This window comes from Schistocerca cancellata, chromosome 2, assembly GCF_023864275.1.
Source record: "Schistocerca cancellata isolate TAMUIC-IGC-003103 chromosome 2, iqSchCanc2.1, whole genome shotgun sequence".
Taxonomy (NCBI): domain Eukaryota; kingdom Metazoa; phylum Arthropoda; class Insecta; order Orthoptera; family Acrididae; genus Schistocerca; species Schistocerca cancellata.
Genome location: NC_064627.1, coordinates 931478708 through 931498340, shown reverse-complemented (window position 1 = coordinate 931498340; position 19633 = coordinate 931478708).

Sequence of the window (19633 nt, the reverse complement as noted above, 5' to 3'; positions counted from 1 at the left end):
TATAAATATTAATACAAATAATTAAAAGAAAAATCAGTTATAAAAAAGAGGCAGAAATATCAAATACTGTGCATATTCAACAATGCTTGGTTTAGTTAAGATTCTTTCATTATTGCGCCCACGCTTGTGGCAAGTAGTTGGTGGCCTGGCACTGGGGCTTTAGCGGTTGCATCCTCGCTAAATACTTTTAACTTGTGCATCCCCATTTCACACAGAGTGAAACAGTGAAGTTGTCATGTGTTGTACCGTAGATTCCTTCACAAATATTTGTTCATTTCATGGAAACGGTATGCCTGCTTGTGGTAATTTCGATACTATGACAGAAGACCTCCAATTTTACTGCCCGGGACCCACTGTTTACCACCGGCCTTTGTGGCCGAGCGGTTCTAGACACTTCAGTGTGGAACTGCGCGACCGCTTCGGTTGCAGATTCGAATCCTGCCTCGGGCATGGATGTGTGAAATGTCCTTAGGTTAGTTAGGTTTAAGTAGTTCTAAGTTCTAGGGGACTGATGACCTCAGGTGTTAATTGGCATAGTGCTCAGAGCCACTTTTGAACCCATTGTTTACCTGTCGTAATGCACTTATTCAGTGGAGAGGAAATGCGTTGACCAGCACCCGTCGATAAGGGAAATCCCTTATAAAACACTTCTCTGTTTATTCAGAGTCAAGTGTAGTTTAGTAAAACATTTTGTAGGTTTGCACACGCATACTAAGCATCAACACATTTCACTTTTGAAAATAAATCATTTTTATACAGGTTCCATGACAAATTGCCGTCCAACTCTATTAATCACTTATTTTGCATAAAGTGTCTGCTTTTGTATGCTGTTCCTCTTTAAATAAACTGTTATTTACATAGTTACAATTTTAATACATTCATATATTACATATTATTGCTGACATTCCACTCACACTTACTTCATAAACAGCCATATAAGTTTTGTTTGTATATAATAGATTCATTTACATTCATATTATAGAATAAATACGCATAACATCCGTTACATCGATCATGCTTGTATACATCTGCATGTTTGGGCATCACAAATCTTTACATCAAAAACATTGTACATAATTCCTTTCACATTATTCATGGGAGCTTGTGATTTATTTATGGAGCAGATGGGAAAGCATCGGCAATGACTTCAATACATTATGCGGTGCTTGCCTAAGTACACTTAGCATCGCCTCTAGGAATGAAGCAAGGAATCTATTTGACAATAGGCCCATTGGATTACTAAGGAAAGGACGTATAACTGATATATTGTGTTTGAAGAAGACTGTCAATCAGCATTATTCATTTTAGATTCTTGTTATGTTCCTACTATATGAAATAAACATTGCTTACTCCAGACCATGTGTAACTTAAGTACTCAAGACATATGTTTAATTGCCATAAATGTTGTTGTGATTCGACATGTAGAAATATTAATCCTGTTTATAATGATCACGTACATATACATATGTACATACTGTAGACAGAAAAATGGGTGTTTTTGAGAGTTTTTGAAGCAGCAGCCTCTGTATAGGTTGGGCCCTTTCTTGTTCGGTAGCATCAAACCTATATCATTCATTACAATGTCACTTACCAGACTGCTACTGCGTACACTTTGAATTGTTCATTCATATCACTTATATACATAATATTTCCTACAACTTAATTTCATTTGCTAAAGGTGCAGCCCGTCAAGCTTGTATTGTACTATGCCACTCTTGAAGCTTATCATCTCTTATATTACGCCGTGTCGATTTACTGATGGCTGTAAAGAGAAAACCTAAAACTAAATTAAAAGTAAATGTGTAGTAGCTCAGTGGCCAGTGATTTAGTCATGCAGCCGTTTTGTTCGCCTGTTCTGCCCAGTGCATCACCAGCTTCACTTACCTTAGCCCTGTAAAGAAAAGTATTTACAATATTCTATAAAGCTTGAGATTCTTGTGCTCCTCATCTCTGTGCCCTGCTTTCATCTTAGCTTTCATCGTTCATATCCTTAAATGTATGTTACACATCCTGTAGTTCACTTTCTGTAAACGCCTGTACATAACTGCATATAGTAGACTAACATTATCATTTTATGTAGATATTACTCATTCTCCCTTGTACATTTCCTCATATTAGATGTAGTCCACCTTAAGTTTATAGTTATAGTTTAGTTATTCCTTCTTTCTTCCTATATGTATATAATTCTTATAAATGTTGTGTATGGGCGAGTTGCGTTTAATTGCGGTAGCTGGCTGTCGTTTATCACGTTAGCTGTCTAATAATTAAACCTCCTGCGGCCGTGCTTATATGCGCATCCGCGCGAGTTGTTGCTTTCACGTCTTCTGCTGATGTAGCTCACAACTGCAAGCACACCACAGCGTGCGCCGCAAGTTCTGCTCTGCTTCGCCGCTCTTTGCGTAAAAAAAAAAAATAAAAACAGCAATTAAATTACTATTGTGTACACTATGTACACTCATTATCTCTCTCCTCTGGAACAAGCATGCCCCCAGACCCTGTGAGGAGGCGTCTGTGCACAGACAGAAGTCCTTCTCCACATCGGTGTGACTAAGCGCGCCTCTCTTTTCGTCCAAGGAATGGGATATGATAATACAAAAAAAGTTTCATGTGTGTAAACATCCATTTTGTACTGATTATCCTTGATAACTCCAGGTTGTTATCAAAATACATGTGCATACTTAAGTAACAGATCTGTAAGTTCCTGTTGCTCCTGTACATTTAAGGCGCTGGACTCACTTACCTTTTGCTCTATCATTTCATAGTTTACATCTGATTTTGGCACGTGTTCATTATAGTGAGTGTTTACAAATAATACAGTATGAAATAAAAATTGAACTGTCTCATCAGACTCCTCCTTCTTCTTGATCTTCTTGTCTGACGTTTTAATTAAATCGACAGAAAATACCTGTTCGTTTGGACTGAAGTAGCATTTACCACCTCAACTTATAACACGCAAATTGACATGTTGTTGTTGTTGTTGTTGTGGTCTTCATTCCTGAGACTGGTTTGATGCAGCTCTCCATGCTACTCTATCCTGTGCAAGCTTCTTCATCTCCCAGTACCTACTGCAACCTACATCCTTCTGTATCTGTTTAGTGTATTCATCTCTTGGTCTCCCTCTACGATTTTGACCCTCCACGCTGCCCTCCAATACCAAATTGGTGATCCCTTGATGCCTCAGAACATGTCCTACCAACCGATCCCTTCTTCTAGTCAAGTTGTGCCACAAACTTCTCTTCTCCCCAATCCTATTCAGTACTTCCTCATTAGTTAGTTTTCCGCCAGTGCAGGAGCATTGTCCTCGGTGACCGAAGTAATTTGAGCGATCTGTACAGTGTATGTTGTGTTACGCCAATTTGTGACATTGGCTGCGCGTGATCCATTTTTGCGGAAATTCGTTGGTAATTGCGAAATTATAGTCCGGCATTTGATTGTTGCCGACTGCTTGCCACTGCATCGGCTACCTGTTACTACTTATTGGCGATGGACAGCATTGTACTGGCAGACCCTAGTTCGCTTGTAAGTGTCCCTGTTGTTCTGCTAACCTCTTTTGTTTTTCCCATTTCCATTACCATATCCATTCCCTTTTGTAAGTACCGTGGCAGATATGGTTGCCATGCCTGTTCCATAACAGCAACTGATATTCAAGATGGCCGCCGAGTGAGATCACAGGTATTTACTTCGTCCACCAAAAGACTTATGGTATAAAATTTAAATTTTCTTTGTTTCGTATACTTGGAGTAGCGTGAGCTCTTGTCACACAACTGAATATTAACGTCCCAGCAGTGCTTGTTCTTGAAAAACCTTCGTGTTATCTGAAGTCCCGATAATCGCGACATAACCCGAAATTTTTCCTGACACAAACACAAAATATTTTATTCAAGTTTTCTTGACAGTGTAGAATTCTTTAAATAGAGATAGCTGCTAGTTTCATCAGTGTCTATTGTCGCAATAAAAGTGTAATTAAACGTTTCTAAATCGTATTTGACTAACACAATTCGTATTGTTTACTAGTTAGATAGAGGCGATGTAGGCCTAAATTTTCCGAGTTATAAACGTTTAAAAACCTGGGCAAACACGCTTCATAACGTAAATTCTCTAAAAGCAAAGTAATTACTAATTCGTCCTTTTGTCATTGTATCTCTAAATCAGTACAAAAACAGCAACAACTGCATGTAAGACCTTTGTGTCGTTTTTTGTTTACATACTGCCAGTCGCGCGTCCCTGACAAATTTAAGACATTCTTTAAACTTAATTATTCTTTCGAAAACGACCATGAGTGAGAAACGTGGGCGTTGTTATAGGGTAGAGAATAGAGGGATTTGTTGGCAATCTTGTAGGAAATATTTTCACTGGAGGGGGGTGCAGTGGGGAGAATGTTGGGAGAACAAAAGAGGCTCTCTCCTGGAACTGCATAATATGCAGTAGGAACATTTTGATTGGGGAACAGGAAAGAAAAATCTGTGTCCTTCAAGCGCAGTTGGAGGAATCAAGGAAGAGAGATAGGGAGGAGGAGGGTGGTTGGGAACTGACAACTGGTAAGAGGAGAATGAAGAGAATGAAGTCAATAAAACTGTTCAAAAACTAAAAGTAAAAAGTCAGTAGACTTAGATGAAGTACCAATATGTGTACTGAAACAATGCATAGGGATTATACAAGGCCCCTTGACAAACATAATAAATGAATCCTTCACATCAGGGACATTTCCAGAGCAGTTAAAACAGGCAAGAGTTGTACCTTTGCTTAAGAAAGGTAATGCAGAACACATAGCAAATTACCGGCCCATTTCCCTGCTTTCGCCATTCTCAAAAATAATAGGAAGCAATTATGAAATACAGATAAATGAATTATCTGAATCAATACAATCTTTTAAGCAAATCACAGTTTGGTTTCCGAAGCGGCAAAAATATGGAGTCAGCCATAGTAGAATTCACAAAAGTTGTACTTTGATGCTCTTGACAAATATGAGTGTGTCCGAAGCATATTTTTGGATCTTCCTAAGACCTTTGATTCAGTCGACCACAAGATTCTGTAAAATAAATTAGAAGCATTAGGAATAAGACGGGTAGCTAATGACTGGTTTCGATCATACCTAGCAGATATGGTACAAAGAGTAGAGATAATACACACTTCAAATAGATCTAAACATTTAGTAAAACACTTAACAGAATCAAAATACATTAATATAGGGGTTCTGCAAGGTACTATATTAGGACCAATACTATTGCTGATATACATCAATGACTTTCCCATTAGCGTTACTCATTGTGAAAAAATTCTCTTCGCTGATGACAGCAATATTATAGTCACTGAGAAAACAAGTGAACTCATTACAGGGAAAACAAATGAAACTCTCAAGGAAGTTTGCAATTGGTTAATAAGCAATTAAGTGACATTGAACTTAAAGAAAACTAATGCCATGACTTTCATTTTGAAGAGGGAAATTAAATGTAGATGGCACCTCTATAGATTGTGTAACAAATGCAAAATTTCTAGGAATGAATATTGATTCTCAGTTGAAGTGGTGTGAACACACAAACGTACTTGCAAACAGAATGTCATCAGCATGTTATGCCCTTAGAATCCTATCATCAGAGTGTAAGATGCAGTGTCTTTTAGTTACATACTATTCATATGTACACTCAATTCTTAGCTATGGCATTCTTTTTGGGGAAAGAAATGCACAAAATATCAACACAATTTTCAAACTCCAGAAAAGAGCCATAAGAATAATAAACAAAAATAGTAGTCAAGCTCATAGTAAAGATCTGTTCAAAACACTGGGGATTTTAACTACTCTGTGTGAATACATTTACCAGTAAGTTGTATATATCAAAAATAACATTGGGAATTACTGCACAAACAGGTCTGTCCATGACCATGGAACAAGAGCTAGACTCAACTAACATTTACCAAGAAAAAATAAACATAAAACTCAAAAAAGCATTTTCTACCAAGGAATAGACCTGTACAATAAATTACCAAAAAGGTTAAGGAAATAAAAAAGTATCTGGTATGCAATACCTTTATACATTGAAGGATTACTTAGATAAAACAGAGTAGCGGTTTGGTAAAAAAAGTTATACAAATAAATAATAATAGTGGTTATAAAACATTCCACATAACATCTTCACACTATGTTTTTTCCTTCTTTTTTCCTTTTCTGGAAAAACTTACCCCCAAGCTGTGTGTAGCACAATACTAACATCTCTTCCTGTTTCTGAGCTCAATATCTCACTCATTGTCGAAGAATGCTGACTTAGTTTTTCAGAATAGCAAATGGGAGCTTACGGCACAGAAAATGGTCCAGAGATTACCAGTGTGCGTGTTTGTGTGTGCAGTGAGTGAAGTGTTGTGAAACAATGTGTATATAGTGTGTGCAGTGACTGATAGTGAGATATGAGTGAACAGTGTGACATTACATTATTTAATAAGTAAGAAAAGTACTGTATACCAGGAGTAAATCTAATGATTGTCTCTAACTAGAAGTCTGTAAACGTATGTGTTACGAATTAGCTTGTTTTAAGTTGGTCTAAGCTTGTAAACACTTTGACATGTTATGATGAACCTTTTGCATTTCTTACTTTTATGTTTTCGTTCTCTTTGAAGGCAAAGAGAAACGGTGAAGCAGTTGTCCAGCGTAGAGCTTGTGCCTACCATCTTTTTTTATCTTCAAACATTAAAAAATATAAGATGCTTTTCCTGTCCCTTAGTAGGAGGAAGGACTTGCTCTCTGCTAGTGAACAGTTACTACCATTTTGGGCACTGTGAATATGTGAAGCGTATGTATTTTCTATGTGCACCGAGCAGAAGAATATAGTATTATTTTATTAACTGAAAGATTGCATGAGTTATTATTTCAAGTAGTAACGTAATAAGAAGAACTGAAGCCCACCTGTGTACTTTGGAAAATATATGAAGATCCGATTAATGCAACATGGACACAGTCAAAATTTTGTAGGTGGATACAGCGATCAGAAATAATATTATTAATTGGTAAGCATAAATATACCACAAGAGAAAGACTATTTCATTTATGTGAAATTAATACAAAAGGATTCTTTACCCGCTTACAGGCATCGTCCAGCTTATTGTGCTTGTCCGAGTGCCGAAAAAAATAATCTCATTAATTCAATATATCTAAAAAGCCACACAGTTCAGTTTTTATTGTAATATAATTTTTTTATTGTATTATAAAGTGGCGACAAGTGACAGGCACGATATGTAGTGGGCAAAACTATGAGTATTGGTATTTTTAAGACAATGAATATACATGTATGTTAATAATTTCTTTATGTTCCATGTATGCTGACGACATGATGGAGATGATGATGTAATACTGGAAAAAATAATAACTGAAAGGAAAAGAAATAATAAATTAATTAGAAGGATGAAGACAACAATGTCAAGAGTGGACAGCAAAGCACAATAGAGGAATTACCAGTTACAAGTCAACAATCAGGTGGGACCGCGCAATGCATGTAGATATTGCGTTCCCAGTAGACGTATTAGAAAATCCAAGCATATATCTCCTAAAATCCAGAACCTAAAGGTTCAGAGGTTAACGCAATTGCAATTAAGTAGAGAGAATGACGTTTCTTTATCAGTTGAAAAGTATATTGAGTGAACAACAATTGAGATTACAATCACAAATAGCTGTATATGCATTTTGTCATGCGAGAAGTAGCATGGAAGTAAAATCTATGTAGAGAAATTATTAATTTTGGTAACTGCAGAGGTGAAAAGATTTCTATAATTGTTGGTCAAAATAATAAGCAAATGTCATTCCAAAATCAAAATGCCAATGTAGTAGACTTGTATTTGCAAAATGCAACAATGAGCGGTTTGGAACCGTGAAGTGGTGATTATTTGGATGCTGGACATGACATGCCATTGTTGCATTCAATGCTCGTGAATATGAAAATTTCATTACAAGCAATACGTTGATTGCAGTAGACGAAATTAATGACACATCAAGGCAAGAGAATATTTTAAATGAAAGTAGTATGTGTAGTACAGACACAGATGCTGACAGGCATAGACCAGAAGTGAACAGGGAGGATATGCATGCCTTATTTCGAGCCTCAACAGAAAGAATACAAACAGGCATGAACGCAATGAAAAGAGACATAAATTGTAAATGTTGGGTTTAGAAACTAATCTGAACACAGTAAATTCCAAAACGTCGAGTTTAGAAACCAATGTGAACACTGTGAATTCAAAAATGTCGAGTTTAGAAACAATAGAAGCAGATATGATCGCAGTAAAGTCTGAGATTGGAAAGGGAAATATGAACATGACACACATTTCAGGCGAGGTACAGAATTTACGCACAGAACTCAATAATTGGGATACAAAGTTCACACAGCAGATTTCACAAATCTCCACTGAACTGGATAAGAAAATTAACAAACAAGTACAAACTCCAGTTCACGATATGAGTGAGAATTTAAAAGGCTTAGTGGAAGAGAAATTTGAAACACTAGCATGCACATATGGGTAGGAGCTATCTGGAATCAGAGAAACTCAGGATAATTCACAGGTAATGCAAAATAATACGTAAGTTAACATAGACAATCTACAATGAGAAGTAGTGAAGTTGCACTCTTTCTGTGACAACTTGCCAGAAAATCACAGTGGAGATAGAATTACTTAAGTTAGAACATAAAAGAATCAAGTCAGACAGTGTGCAACTTTACGAAACAATAAAGGACAATAGAAAAAATGAAAACACAACTTTCGGAGAAAAATGCGTACGCGAACAGCAGTAAAGGAAGTAATGGGGGACAAGGAAGAAGAAATTTTAAAACGTGTAGAACATGACATCAGACAAGTAGAACAAACGTTAAAGGACGAAATAGTTAGCAAACAAGGTACGACAATATCATCGCCAGGGCCGGTAAGTGCAGCTATAAACAGCCGTTCGGCGATGAGAGAAATCAGTGGCGCAGACAACAATGCCCAACCCATGCTGCTTGACCGCTTGCCGACGCGCGAAGCGAGCAGCGGGCAAAACTTTTGTGAGACAGATATGCCATCACAGCATGTAAATGCTGTTCCATCCTGCTGGATAGCGTTGTTAATGGACAAGAGTTTAATAAAACATCGACAGTTTGCTGTATTTTCAAATGAAACAAAGCGAACGCACCCTGTAGTGTTTGTCTGAGCCTTTAGGAATGTACTGACTAGGACTTGGACAGAAACTCAAAAATCAAATATGTGGTAGGACACATCGAGGGTGACGTCCTTTTGTGGGCTACAGGGATGTCAGGACTTTTCGAGACATATGATCAACTGGAGAATGCATTTTTAGATAAATACTGGTCAGCAGCTATCCTGGAGAGATAATGACGAGAGGTAATTAACCCAGTCTCATACCATCCAAAATTCTGGGGGGGGAGCAACTATTTTGAAACATATTTAAACAAGACCCACTACTGGAATAATCCGATAGCTCATGTCGAATCTTGAAGAACAAGTTACCTGCAAATCTTAGGGAAAAATTTGTAACCATTCCTGAATATGACCCGGGTATTTCCTTTCAGTGCTCGACTCAATAGATCAAATTCATGAGGATGAGCAGGCCATGCCTAGTTATCGTAATGGTAATGAACACAACCCAAATGAGTGGAACAACTATGGTAACGTCAATGGCTTTGGAAATTCTAATGGTCAGGTGCATATGAACGAATGGCATCCTTATGCACCGCCGCGTCACAATGGTAATCAGCACAATCGGTTTACCCATCAACCACAGGGTGACTGAAGGTACGAAAATAAATATCAGCCCCATAGGTACGGCAATGGACGAGACAGGAGAAATTCGAGAGAAAACTTGGACACTAGGCGATAAGGAAATGCTAATTACCAGGATCGGAATGTGCAACACAGGGAGCTGAGAGAGAACCGGCAGCCCGTACAGTCAAACCGAAACAACTGGGACACGAACTGGCAAACACACGAACATACAGTGAACATAGTAGAAGTGACGGTAGAAAATGAAACTATACCTTTACTGCCCCTGGGAAATAGTGATCGAGCATGACTAGAGGAAGAAGGTAATGAACTGTCAGTGTGCCACAGTACTAATATGAGCGACATAAACACTAGCACGAACAAAAATAGAAAAGAGGAAGTAGTCACTGAAACAAACCTACACATACGGCATATCCGGAATCTATTTTTAAGGTATGATAAGGAAGCAGAAATGAAAGATTTGTTTACTGAAGAGAAAGAAACAACACGCAAGATAAGGGAAATTATTCAAACAACAATAAAAGTAAAGGTGGGGAACATAGATCTATCAGTTGTTTTGGATCCTGGCGCATCAAATGGTTCAAATGGCTCTGAGCACTATGGGACTCAACTTCTGAGGTAATTAGTCCCCTAGAACTTAGAACTAGTTAAACCTAACTAACCTAAGACATCACACACATCCATGCCCGAGGCAGGATTCGAACCTGCGACCGTAGCGGTCTCGCAGTTCCAGACTGCAGCGCCTAGAACCGCACGGCCACTTCGGCCGGCTCCTGGCGCATCAACAAGCCTGGTATCAACCAGCTTCTTTAAAGGAATAGCGTGGGAAGCAAATGTACCCACACTACCTCTAGAGAACTGTAAGATCGTAATGGCGATGGGAAGTAAAATAAAGTTATATAATTACAGGCCAGCATACCCATTAGCATAAGTAGTTTAATTTTGCAGTGTACTCTCTTGTTGGTAGACAAACGTATAGTGAACTGTATACTTGGTATGGAGGTGTTCAGAAGATACGGAGTAAAAATAGATATTGGCAGCGGGGAATGTTAGTTTCACATAGGAGAGTGCACACTGACAGTGGACTTATTAAGAACTATAATGACAAATCAGACTAGGCAGATACCCGATATTAATGTTAAATTTATCTACCCTCAAATCGTAATGGCAAATAAAATGGAACTTGATGACGCGCGTGGGGACATCCTCGATTAGCAAACGGTAGGCAGTAAAATAAGTAAATCCACTTGTCTTAACAATGAACAGCAAACTGAATTGACAAAATTACTCTTTAAGTACCCTAGCATTTTTCGTAAACAGCCCAGTGTTATTAATGGATATGAATATAAAATGGAAATGTGTCCACATGAAACCTATTGTAGAACGTCATATGGCATTCCTTGGGCAAAGAAAGAGGTAGTAAGACTAGAAATAGAGTGTATGAGAAGGTAGGAGGTTTGTCACTCTTTGATGTATAAACCGACTGACGCTCAGTTCCTCTCCAGCTAGCGGATACAATATTTATATTTCTGGTACCCTCTCCCTCTTATACTATCCTGTTCAGCCAATAAGGAATGTTCAATTCTGTTCCACTATCTAACATGCATCCTACTGAATAGGAATTTTCCTCGTAATTTTGGTATTGTACTTTCTTAAGACTTACATATCTATAGAAGCAAAGGAAACGTTGTGTGATATTCCTTAAGGAAACACTGAATATACAACAAGAACTACAGTAATTATACATAATACTGAACGAGTGAAAACCATTAGATGAAGTAGTTATACTACATCAGGCGAAAAAAATTAAATAAGAGTGATGGAAAAGAAAGGAATTCACAGTGCTCTAGCTTTAAGTGAGTCCTGAGCGGTGAAATGTACTGAGACGCGCAGTCGCGCTTAAAGCGCAGCGTACTTTAACAATTATATGCGAAGCGGCTAACAGCTGATCGTAGGGTCAGATATGCAAAAAGCAAGGTTGAGTTCAGTGTCCCCTTAAAGATGCCCAAAGACACACTGCGCAACGCGACAGAAACCATTTTAAAATTTAAGCAAATCGGCACCCACGGCGCGCAGCCAACTGGACAAAACGAACAGTATGAAAAGGTTGTACCTATCAGCTGATCACTATGACGTAAACAGTTATACCAACAAAATGAATTTACTTCCAAGTTGGAGACTATACTGTAAAGAGCACCAATTTTAGGAGTATATCATTGGGTTAAGCATATGTAGTTTTAAGAAAAGGAGCGCATTGACGCAAGTAAACTATAAGGAGCATAGAGTATGCTAAATTTTTGAACTTAACACAGGCTATTGAATGTATATAGTTAGAAATAAGTATAAGTATTCAAAGTAGAAGAGAATATACACAGGTATATACCTATCCGACTACACACAACAGGATTAAGAGAAGTCTGAAAGAAAAGTAACAACATGTACACTTAGGGCCGACTGCACCAACGCCAATTAAAAGTTAAGCGCGGTCAAGTCAGCATTTAAGCCTGATTAACTCGATATTCGGCTGCACCAACCTCAATCAAAGTTAATCGAGGGATTTGATCGCGATTAAAGTTAACTGAGCTCGAAGGGTCGATTATCTTGAATTGATCGCGGTTAACTTATTGTAAAGACGTAACATGGCAGCGCGTTTTGACGTTTTAGATGGCATAGAAGACGAAGAAATGCTATATCTTCAACATATATATCGTTGCAACCGTGTTGGTGTACTTGTGGAAATGGGAAATCCTTTCGAAGATTACGGTGACTGGAAATTTGAAGAGAGGTTTCGTCTTTCAAAAGAAACAATGTAGTGGTTATTGGATCAAATCCATGATAGGTTAGAATTTCCAACTTACCGAAATAATCCGGTCTCGCCCATGAACAGACTTTTGATGACATACACAACTGGAGCATTTAATATAGTGATTGGTGACAGTGCTAATGTACATTCTACAATGGCACAAAGAATTATAAGTGAAGTGTCGGGAATCATAGCAACAATGTCTCGTCGATACATAAAGTTTCCTTCTCAAGCGCAAGTACGCTCTGTGATGGATGGTTTCATCACAATGGCTGGATTTCCTGGAGTCATTGGTACAATGGATTGCACTCACATAAGGATTCAGTCACCTGGTGGACAGAATGCAGACCTTTCCTGCAATAGGAAATCGTGTTTCTCCTTTCATTGTCAAACAATCAGCGACCACAATTTAATAATACGTGCCATTGTGGCTCAGTGGCCTGGCTCTGTGCGCGAGAGTACAATGTTTCGTAATTGCGCTCGAAGGGTACAGTCTGAAAATGGCGAAATACCAGTCGGTCACTTACTAGGACATAGTGACTATGCATACAGGTCTTACTTACTGACACACAGAGTGTGGCAGAGCACCGACATAATAGGTCTCACATTACAACAAGAAACACTGTTGAGAGACAATATGGTTTGTGGAAAAGGAGATTCCCCATTTTATCTATGGGAATGAGGTGTAATCCACAAAAGGAAATGGCAATTATAGTGATATGACTGTTTTGCATTATACTGCAAGAAGCACAAGCAAGGAAGAGCCACCAGAAGCTATGGAAATTATGCGGCTGCTGAGGCTATTACATAGCAAGAGGGGCCCCGATATCGACGATAATGAGCCAATACCTCCCAGTCAACAAATGTATCATGATGACACATTACCAGGACGAGCAATTCGTCGCACTATAATTGATGAAAATTTTCACTGAGGTAAACTGTTACTTAATACATGTAAAATACGTGATTATTTTTATTTGAAATCATTATAGTGCACAAATAACAAAATGTTTTTTTAAACATTTTCATTAAATTTGGTAGAATTCTTCTGCTTCAAATATTTTAATTTTTCTTTTAGTGCCAATAGTTTGAGATTTTTTATTCTCACTTCTTTCATATGTTCTCTCATCATCATTTACAGCTGCTGCTGGAGTACTTCCACCCTCTTCTGCATCACACTGTCCAGTGCAGAGGAGGAAGAAGGTTTAGGTCTCAGTGGCATCCTTATCTGATTACATGTTTCTTGTGTTCCTGCGCTTGAAGGTTTGGAGAAGGGTTGTTGAACATTCTCCATAACAACCTGTGCTGGGATCAGGCTTTCGCCAGCTTCAGCAGCAATTACAGTTCCATTACTGTTTATGGTACTGCTGGCATTGCCAACTGCTCCATCATCAACCACATCTACATTTAGATCCATTATTACACTGTACTGTGCATCCGAATCAAAAATATTTTCCAGTGGCTTCAATGATGAGCCAACTATTTCAGGTACTTTTGCCTTGTGTGGACTCTTTTTAGGTACTGGTACTGCCTTCCCTCCTCCTGTTTTATAGACTTGAACCTTCTCTTCAGCCAAATCCTTCTGCAACCTCCTCATCAAATTCTCATAATATGTTTCAAGTCTTTCAGGCCTTCTTTTTGTTACACCTGAAATGGGTATATTTTGTAGTACCTGATATCTTTTTTGTTGTGTGTGCCCTGAACTGTTATTCAATATTAATCTAAGCACCATGAAAAATACTGTTTTAATTTACACTAGTAACAGATATTTATTGATTTATGATTCAAATAAAATTTAATCTTACCTGGAGTTGAATTAAATTGTGTTGCTATATTTTCCATGCATCCAGTTTTTCCCTAACTGTGCAACCATCCGTTTTTTCACTCTAATATACTTGAATTGGAGACAACCAACTCCAAAAGTATGTATAATTCGATGATGATGATGATGATGTTTGGTTTGTGGGGCGCTCAACTGCGTGGTTATCAGCGCCCGTACAATTACCCAATCTTTGCTCAGTCCAATTTCGCCACTCTCCTGTATGATGATGAAATTGTATAATTCGAATTTGGAAAAACTCGGCGTCCTTTCTTGTGCTCCATAGTGCAGTAACAATGCTCATGTTATGCCAACAATAGCAAAAGCGCACGTAAGTACCACAGACCAAGGCAGCTACAACACCCTTGCCACAGGCAGACAGCGAATATCATTATCTTTGCGTGTATATGGGCGCTTGCCTTTGTAACACACAGAGTTAACCACGGTCAAACTCCCAATTAGCTAACCACGTTTTGGTAATTGGCGTTTAACGTTGGTGCTGCACAGAGACAATTTAATCGTGATTAAGTTTTAACCGTGATCACGGGACCCTCGGTTACCTTGTTTTTTAATCGGCGTTGGTGCAGTTAGTCATTAAAAGAAAGCGATTAGCACAGAACTTAAGAACTAAGCGACTTACATACAGCACGTAAGTAAGCGATGATGTGAAAGGTAGAATGGAATATACACACAGAAAAATGCATGTGACTGAGACGTAAACTATAAAATAGTATATTGTACAAGATGTAGCGAGAGGAGCCACTGTGCACTTATAGAACTATACTTCTTTACAGACAACATTAGAAGTAACCAGCTTGATGTACAGGGAGAATACATACCCTCAAATTTCCTATTACAGAACTCACTTATATCAGTTGCTATTAATTAATTACATTAATTACCTTATAGGAAAAGCATAAGTAGCAAAATGAAACTGTGACCATGAATAATATGACATGCAGGAGATAAGCTAAGTAAATACGAAATCCAACCAATAAGCACACATTGTAATTACTTGAACTTAACAAAACAACTGAAGTAAGTACTGTATGTTTAAAAAAGCGATATGGAGGAATAAATGATTTTCACTGCTGGATAATACTTGGAAATGGAGACAGTATGAAAGATTTTGAGTTCAATTGGAGGTATTAATTAGTTAATCTACGTTTGTGGTGATATATCATACATGGAGTGAAACTAGGAAAAGAACGAAAGTGTATTAGAGTAATATGAGTTTATTTATATTTGCGGGAAGAAATAAATAGAGTGGTGATTCCAGTGTGAGAACCTCACATGTAATACATGGGTATAAATGGAGATTTATGTGGAAGATTTTTAATGAATAATTAAATGGGTATATGGCGATGAATATGAAGATTAATATTACAGGGGTACCTAGTAAAGGGACACGAAGGTGACATAAGAAATAATAGACTATATAGTTTTAAGTCTTAAATGAATGGTTGTATGAGTGTGGAAAGCAAAGTATGATGATGCATGTATGGTAAGTAATTATGAAAACGAACATCTTGAAGAAGCAGCGAAGAGTAAAGAAGAAACAGTGAAATCAATAGTAACAAAGGTACACAGTACATTTAACATACACCACAATACAGTGATTTGCTACATATACATCACAATGTAAGACAACTTAGTACGAAAAATATTTCCTTAGCGACCAACTGCTATGGCTTGAGCAACTACAAGTTGAATATAAATGAAAATATGATATACAATTCATATGAGGAATGAACACAAACTGCAGTGAAACAATATTTTCTACACTTAGTTCTTGACACACGCAGAAGTGAAAACAGTAGTTTAACATAAGCACGTTCTTCTATAGCGAGAATGAATTATGAGTGGAATGACACATGACAAAAATACAGTAAAATTACCAGTCACACATTACGAAGGTAAACATGTATATGTCGTCGCACCAATAAGACAGAAATATGGCTTGGAATATGTATTCATGAATGTGAAATATTATGACGATTAACAAGCAGTGTTGAAGTCAGGATTGTCAAGAGAGAAAACATTCCACACACTCTCTCACAGACGAGCACTTGTAAATTTGTACATAGTATGAAGTTTATCAAATGCCAAGGATAGAATAAGCACACAAACGACACACTACAAGTAGCAATCCTAGCAGTAGCTTGATCTCTGAAGTAGACCCTAGCAAATCCTCTTTTCTCCACGTAGTGAGTAGTTGGGTTGTTTGGGGGAAGAGATCAAACAGCGAGGTCATCGGTCTCATCGGATTAGGGAAGAATGGGGAAGGAAGTCGGCCATGCCCTTTCAAAGGAACCATCCCGGAATTTGCCTGGAGCGATTTAGGGAAATCATGGAAAACCTAAACCAGGATGGCCGGACGCGGGATTGAACCATCGTCCTCCAAATGCGAGTCCAGTGTGCCAACCACTGCGCCACCATGCTCGATGTAGTGAGTAGTATTTTCTATGCGTATTTGTGAAGGTAAAAACACGCAGGAGATTGGTCCTGCAAGACAAGAGAAGAGAATGCAAATATTCAGAATGAATGCAAGATTCCTTCTAATTTACTTATTAGTGTGTAAAGAAGGTGCCTAACATGGAAACCATATATGAAATATAAATGTGAATTGTCCTTTTAATTGTCAACTATATTATTGTCAATGTCTGTGTCTACATAAAATGTATGGACTATTATCTATGTGTAGTCATGAAGGTAAAAATGCGCAGGCAGTCGGTCCTACAAGACAAGAACAGCAAATCCAAATATTCAGAGTAAATGAAGGATTCCTTCTAATTTACTTATTAGTGTATAAGATGGTACCTAATATGGAGGCCATATGTGAAATGTGGATGTGAATTGTAAATTTATTTGTCAGCTTTATTATTGTCAATGTCTATCTATGAAAAATGTATGTACTATTTTCTACGTGTAGCTGTGAAGGTAAAAAATGCGCAGGAGGTCGGTCCTGCAAGAAAAGAACAGAGAATCCAAATATTCAGAATAAATGAAAGATTCCTTCTGATTTACATATTAGTGTGTAAGATGGTGCATTTAATGGAGTCCATATATGAAATGTGAATGTGAATTGTAAATTTATATGCCAACTTTATTATTGTCAATGTCTATGCATATGTAAAATGTATGTACTATTGTCAATTTTATGTGAAATTTTATTCTTGAAGAAGAACCATGTATGTATGTATGTGAAATGCAAAGTGATGGACGAGCTAAACACTCGCACGTGAAGTGATACAAAAATATTAAGGCCTGATAATAGTGAAAATAGCGGCTGAGCCACGATAAGACTAAATGCTACAGTATCCAGCAAAGTGAATACAGCGAATGTGATGCATGTGCGATGGAGAAATCAGAGGAAATCCTTATAACCACTAAGTGATGTGTGAGGACCGCCTAACTACAATGCATAACAGAGGATAATGCTGAATCCTGCACTGCGGCCCTTACCTACAATTCCACTGGCTGAAAACCTCGTCCAGGTGCGAGATTATGTATTGGTGTTCTTCGGGTTGAGCGTTGGAGCTGAATCCGTCGTATCCAGTCTCTGGACTGGAAGGCATATACAACACCAACTTCATAAGCCAGGAGTGACATTATGATGGATGCGAGAGCCGGTGCTGCTGCTCATGTGGCGCTTGCGTCAATGTGATGGATGTGTTAAACAATGAGCTGCTGCTGGCCGTAAATGCAGCGAACAATGAGATAGTGTGTGGCAAAAGGGCTCCTTCTCAGAACTGCCAATGAACCAAAAGCAAGTGCAAAAAACAATTTTTAAAATAGGGTGGAAGGACAATTTAAGACATGTAACATTTTTCTCCTATTCATACCATATGGCTTAACAAATTTAAGGAGAAATAACAGAGACGTTAGCACAACATGGACATGCAATTACGTAATATAAATATATATATGAATGTATTCAGGTGTATGAATTTGTAATGGACAAAGAAATGAAGCTTTGTACATATACTTGTAGTAGCATATGGGTATTAAAACTCCATTGACTTGCACCAAGTGACCAAACTATGAGCCCTAACGTAAATAAGCCTAATGTATACTGGCTTCCTAAATAAAGAGACTTATTTCCGACAGTATACAGTAGGGAGGCATTTATGATGAACCTTTTGCATTTCTTGCTTTTATGTTTTCGTTATCTTTAAAGTCAAAGAGAAAAGGTGAAGCGGTAGCCCAGCATAGAGCCTGTGCCTACTGTCATGTATTTTTGATTTTCAAATGTTACAAAAAACGGCCGTGTCGTTTGAGGCGTCCTGTCACAGACAGAGCGGCACCTCGTGCCAGAGGTTCGAGTCCTCCCTCGGGCATGGGTGTGTGTGTTTTGTTCTTAGCATAAGTTAGTTTAAGTAGTGTGTAAATCTAGGGACTGATAATGACCTTAGGAATTCACACACATTTGAACATTTCAAAAAACGTAAGATGTATTTCCTTATGGACTTGCTCTCTGTTAATGAATGAGAGTAGACACACGTTACCTTAGCACATAGTTGCAGACCGCCATTTTGGGTGATGTGAATAAGTGAGAAGTATGTATTTTCAGTGTGCATCGAATAGAAGAATATAGTGTTTTTTATCAACTGAAAGATTGTATGAGTTATTATTTCAAGTAGTACAGTAATAAGAAGAACTGAAGCCCACCTGTGTACTTCGGAAAATTTACGAAGATCTGATTAATGCAACATGGACACAGTGAAGATTTTATAGGTGGACACTGCGATCGGACATAATATTATTAATTGGTAAGCATAAATATACCACAAGAGAAAGACTATTTCATTTATGTGAAACTAATATAAAAGAATTCTTTACCCATTTACAGATACAGCCCGGCTTATTGTTCTTGTCCAAGTGCTGAAAAAATAATCTCATTAATTCCATATCTATAAAAAGCCATACGCTTAATTTTTTATTGTTATATATATTTCTATTATATTATAATGTCCTATATTCTTGTAAAAAGACATCTACGGACGAATAAAGCTACTATTGCTACTACTACTACTACTATTTACATGTTGGTCACCAAAGATGTGTTGAGGTGTTTGTTTATCTGCTGCTTTATGTTTCCATAGTGCCTCTTCATAAATCAGGTCAATGGACTCCAAAACTGACAAAAAGCACTCAGTGTCGTGTTCTGGTGTGGCTACTAATTTTTTCCTTATGTGTGGCAGAAGTCAGCTCTTTAATATCTTCAATACATCCACCTGTGATATGGGATTGAT